Consider the following 6,137-nt stretch of genomic DNA (forward strand, 5'->3'; position numbering starts at 1 on the left):
TTATTATTATTATTATTATTATTATTATTATTATTATTATTATTATTTTGGTTTTGGTTTTTTCAGACAGGGTTTCTCTGTGTAATGTTCCGGAACTCACTCTGTAGACCAGCCTGGCCTCAACTTCAGAGATCTGCCTGATTCTGTTTCCCAAATGCTGAGATTAAAGGTGTGTACCACCACTGCTCAGCAAAGGGGTAGCCCAGGCTGGCTCCCAATTCTTGATCCTCCTGCCTCTGCCACCTTCAGCAAATCTTACCTGTGTGTGCCACCACAACCATTATCCTCTTAAAACTTTTTGAGTCATGTCACTCTCCTACTTAAAACTGAAATTAATTTTTAAAAGGTATTCTATGTGTATGGGTGTTTCGGCTACATGTATATCTGTGTGTCATGGTGTACAGTGCCTGCAGAGGAAACACCCAGGAAATGGAGTTACAAATGGTTGTGAGCTACCATGTGGGTATCAGGAAATGAACCCAAGTCCTCTGGAAGAATAGCCAGTGCTATTAACCAATAAACCATCTCCTCAGCCCTGATAACTACTTAATTTTAAAATTGTTTCAAATATTCAGTTATACATTTGTGTGTATATTCACACACTACATATATGCAAAATTACATATTCAATATATTTAACAAATATTTACTTTCAGCATTGCTCCATTTTTCCTTAGTAGAAAAAAAAAAAAAACATAAAAGCTTATCTTTTAGACAAACACATGGCTTATAGTTCCCAACATTTACTGGGCATATTTTTTCCAGATGCCAGGAATTATGAAACAGTTTCTTTTGGGCATTGAAGTCTATTAAAAATATACATATGCAAAGTCTACCTCTTAACTTATTACAATTATATATCCATGAAGCATCTGAAATGAGCTTACCTATGATGAGTGGATTATAAATGCAACTCACAATGGAACGCTGCTTGAGGGAACATATGGGAATGGGATGGATGGACTGAGGGGAGTTTGCACTGAATACAGTTGTATCCTGGAGGCCATAACAAAAAAAGGAAATGCTCAATTCCACAGACCAGTGATAATAAGGGAGAAAATAAGAGGACTCTACATGGATCTTTTCTGAACCGGGTTTCCTGTGAGTGTACTTGTATGTGTGCATGACCACAGGGCCTGACCTCTGGGCCTTCACTGCTGAGTAACACCTACAGCCTGGGCAGTGTTTATTTTCAGTACCAACTCGGAACCCAACTTTCTGTGCTCTGATATGTTCAATTTATCTGTAGGCAGCATTTTAGAGCTGTGCTTCTCTTTCAGCCCCTCTGTTTTGTTAGTTTTCAAGTAAAGTCTAGAGTCCCTGGCTGGTGTTGAACTTGCAGGACCCTCCTCAGCTTCCCAAATATTTGTAGCCCACAGGCATTCACCACCAGGCCTCTTCCCCAACCTCCAAGGTGATAGTCCATCCTCTGCTTGTTTCATCAAACCTAACAGACTAATCAGAAGGATTTTATATTACAACTAATGTTGAAATCATTCAGCTTTCTTTACAAAGGTGAGATTGTAACAGTCGGCCTGATTTAATCACATAAAGGCAAAAACAGAAGTATGAGAAATTCCATGTTTCAGAAGGTCTTAATCTGTTTTGAAGCTGATGGGGGATCCCTTGCGAAGAAATGCTGGAAGCTGAAGAGCTGGGGGCAGCAGGGCTGGTAGACCATCACCACAGGTCCTGGGACTTGAGTCCTAACATCAAAGGGAACTTGAGTCCTACAAATGGGCTCTGCTGGAAGTGCGCTCAGGTAAGATTCTTCACTGGGTCTGACACTGATTTGGCCTCTGGCAACCTACATAGAACACTATACTAACGTCAAGTCTCGATCACAAACATGGAAAACGGTAGCTGCTGCTGCTGCTGCTTTAATATACTTAGTAGTAACCTGTTATTTCATAGTGAAAATAAATACAGTTCTTTCCATTTCCATAACATGTTCAATGGGAGTCTGCCATACTATGCAATTCCAGTGCTAAACGTGTGTCCTACCCAGTGACCTCAAACTTCCTGTCTCAGCTGCTCCAGCCTCCAAGACATTCCATTTGCTGCTTCCTACCTGCCACTTCCTGGCTTCACTAGTATGATGAATGGCTTTCCATACTCAACTCCTTTGCTCTGTTCTTCAGGCCCTAGCAGAACTACATCCTAGAGCTTAGTCAGCCTGTCTACCTTTATGATGAGCCACCGGGGCTTTCATTTCACTGTGTTCATACAACCTCGTCTCAGGGGTCCTAGAGAAGCTGTTCAGTCCCTCCATGTACCTCACTAACATACAAAACCTTTCTCTTGTCCAACTTAGGTCAGTGGGTGGGGAGCTGCAAATAAGCTTGTAGTAGAGAGGCTGATGAGTAGACAGGATTATCCTGCACATATGCCGATGAAGGGGCCTCTGAACAGCCAGAGGTGTTAGGAGTTTGCATGCTAACTTGGCAAGTGAAAAGGAAGGGGAGGCTTCTAAGGTAAACTGCCCAGGGAGTTCCTGAGTGTAGCTTTGTAGCAGTTCCCAAAGACAACCCACTTTCCATGCAAGTTTTGATCTCATTCAGTTTATGTTCTTATAATAGATACCTTTACCCTGGTAACTTATTTTCTGTTTCCACCATCTAATTTAGTATTCTGTTTGACCAGTATTGTCAATTAAATGTTTTCTCATGAACATATCTAAGATATCACTTAAACTACAATTAGTAGGCTTTTCCTTTGCTTCTGTGGACTCTTTTCTTATATTAAGATAATTTTTATTTAAGGTCAACTGGAGTTTGCTATTCCAGGTAGACCTAGCTGGAATGTAAATATCAAAATATTAACTTGAAAACAAGAAAAAAGAGGAGGGATGGGAATGGGACAAAACAGGAACAAACATTTAAAAGCCATGGTGCTCACTGGAGTAGTAAGTAGTGCATGCCTGTGATCCCAGCACTCAGGAAGCAGAGGCAGCTGGAGGTGGATCTGTGTGAGTTCGAGGACAGCCTGGTCTACAAAGTTTCTCCATACAGCCAAGGCTACACAAAGGAACCTTAACTAGGGGGGAAAAAAGCTATGATGCTAAAAGAACTGCTTTATCTGAGGGGAAAATAAAAAGTATAATTAGCTCTAAGTTGAAATACTAAAATATTAATGGCTAAATACATATTCAAATATTCTTGGTTCCTTAATTTCTTATGTTGTAGTGACTCCTAACCATAAAATTATGTCTGTTGCTACTTCATAGCTGTCATTTTCCTGCTGTTATGAACCACACTGTAAATACCTGTGTTTTCTTAGCAAGCCCTGTGAAAGGGTCATTGGACTCCTAAAGCAACCCACAGGTTGAAAACCTACTGCCCTAGAGACAGATAAAATTGAGCTCGAGAACAGACTCCAGGTAAAGCTCATTTGAGAACAGTTCCTTCTCTACTACTTTGTTCTGTAAAAAATAAAAAATATATAATTACATATTACATAACGTAATTATAATATACAATGTAATTGTATAATACTATGCTATAAATATAAAAATTTTATATTAATATAAAATATATATTACATAATATATAATATTTTTCTATTGTCTTAAAAGAAAAAAAAAGAACAAGTAAAACAAAACCTCCTCTTTGTGACTCAAGAGTCCTATGAGAATTTGGACACTGACACTGTTAACACTGCTCTATGTCCTCCAAGGTAGAAAAGATCAGCCTAGTCAAGAGGGACAGGCTCATTCTGACAATGAGAGGCAATTAAAATTTAACTATGCTATAGGTTGTTTTCAGGAAAACAAACTAACAAGCAAACTAGGGGAACATAGAAGAAACACTGAAATTGTCAGAGCAAAAGGAAATTGCTATGTTAACTCTGTTCTCAAAGCCATCTGGCTGGAAGGTGTTAGGATGGAAAAACAAGGCAGTGCTTATGCCTGGCAAACTTTGTATTAAGCTGAAAACCCCAAATTTGAGACAGTACCTACTGCAAAAACATAACTGGTAAGATACTCAAATTCTACTGCTAACCTTTCCTAACCATAACCCTATCCATCTCCCCAATCCATACAACAGAGGAGAGTCACTTTACTAACAGTGACTGGGGAGGGAGTGGAGACTTGGATCAACAGCTCAGAGCACTTGTGGCTCTTGCAGAGGACCTTATCTGATTTCCATGGAGACTCATGGCCACCTGTAACTCCAGTTCCAGGAGATCTGACACTCTCATCTGGCCTCCAAGAGCACTTGGCATGTATGTGGTGATTTACATACATACATACATACATACATACATACATACATACATACAAGGTAACACCCAAATACATAAAATTAAAGAGGGGAAAAAAAAATCTTAAGGGCAATTAGCTAGATTGTATACAACAGTTATCTTGTGCCTAACCCTGGTACTTTTCTAATGATTTCATTGTCCAAGGGACCAGAAGTTTACCTAATGGTTATGTTTTATGGTATCAAATGGAGTATTCTGTTCAAAATAGCAACAATGTTCTATAGTTTGAAATTAAAACAAGGTTCTGTGCAAACTTTGCACAGAACCTTGTTTTAATACTATTGTTTTAGACCTATTGTGAGTGAGAGGAAAGAAAAGGGATGAAGAAGGGAACCCCTATACTGTTAGTCAAACTAACATTTTCATTTTCCTGGATTCCCACTCAGCTGGTCTGGTATATGTTTTAACATTTTACACCTGTATATGCAGTTCCCCTTCCCCCATGCCTCTCCTGCCGGCAGCGGTAGTAATTAAACTCAGCAAACATGTTTCTTTTTCTTTTTTTGTTTTTTTTTCTATTATTTATTTATTTAGTCATTCATTCATTCATTCATTCATTCATTCATTCATTTGATATAGGGTTTCTCTGTATATCCTTGGCTGTCCTAGACTCATTGGGTACACCAGGCCGGCCTCAAATTCACAGCCATCTGCCCGATGCTGCCTCCTGGGCGCTGGGATTAAAGAGGTGTGCCACCACACCCAACCTGGTATATTTTCATAATACCAGAATGTCTCATTCAGCTCATTATCCTGGTCTCTATTTTGTTATGTGCTGTCTCTTAATTGTACCTCTGTGTCAGTGGTTCTCAACCTTCCTAATGCTGCAACCTTTAACAGTTCCTCATGCTGTGGTGACTCCAATCATAAACTTATTTTTGTCACTACATCATAAGTAATTCTGCTACTCTTATGAATTGTAAAGTAAATATATATGTTTTTTGATGGTCTTAGGGGACTTCTGAGAAAGGGTGGATGGGATGTCGCAAGGGGTTGCGACCCATAAACTGAGAAACACTGCTCTATGTCCCTAATTTCAAACTATAGAGCTTGCTGGTATCAAAATAAGTATGAAAAAAAAAAAAAAAACTATCCTAATTCATACTTGTATGAGTCTTTACAATTATGATGTCTTTTGAAGGAATCCAAAAGAATAACTTCTGCCAACTGTTTGGGTATAACATGGAGACATACGTTAAAGTTTGTTAAAAGCATACGCAATAGTAGTTTCAGTACTATAAAGTTCTTGTCCAAGCCCCTTGGCTAAGTTTCTTGCATAGGGTAAAGAATTAACAACAACGCCCGGCACGCCTGTAATCCCAGCACTGGAGAGGCAGAGAGGCAGGTGGTCTCTGAGTTCAAGGCCAGCCTGGTCTACAAAGTGTGTCTAGGGCAGCTGAGATTACAGAGAAACGCCGTCTCGAAAAACCAAACCAAACCAACCCCCCCCCCCAAAAAAAAAGTAACAACAACAAAGTAATAATGCCCAGTGTGGATTTAACACAACTGATAATAGTCTCATTTTGTTTATAGACGTGATTACTGAAAATATCTCCTACAGGTGCTAAACTTCTGAGAGTACGCGAAGCAGGCAAACCCAGGGACCGCAGTACACACTACGATCCTGGTACTCCGTCTTCCGCTTAATCTACACCAATCGTACCCCCACGCCGTGGCCAGCGTTTCCACAGCTCCGGAACACTGCAGACAAGCACCTATCACATGACGGCGAGGAACACTGGAACCGTTCCCAGGCGTGCTTTCCCTCCCGTTCCCGAGGCTACTGCACCTGGGACAGTTTAACTCTTCGACCGTCACTGTCCTGCCGCTCAGGTGGGCATCCTGTGTACCCAGGGGAGCCAGCAGGAGCCACC

The 6,137-nt window shown here is 40.3% G+C and overlaps 1 protein-coding gene across 5 annotated transcripts in view; it reads right to left on the minus strand.

Annotated features, from left to right (window-relative positions):
• The window catches only part of LOC129667094 (THO complex subunit 2-like), a 21,856-nt gene that overhangs the window by 15,273 nt on the left and 446 nt on the right, over nt 1-6,137 (minus strand). The window lies entirely within an intron of this gene.

This window comes from Psammomys obesus, unplaced genomic scaffold (genome assembly GCF_907164565.1).
Source record: "Psammomys obesus unplaced genomic scaffold, mPsaObe1.curated_primary_1811, whole genome shotgun sequence".
NCBI classification, from domain to species: domain Eukaryota; kingdom Metazoa; phylum Chordata; class Mammalia; order Rodentia; family Muridae; genus Psammomys; species Psammomys obesus.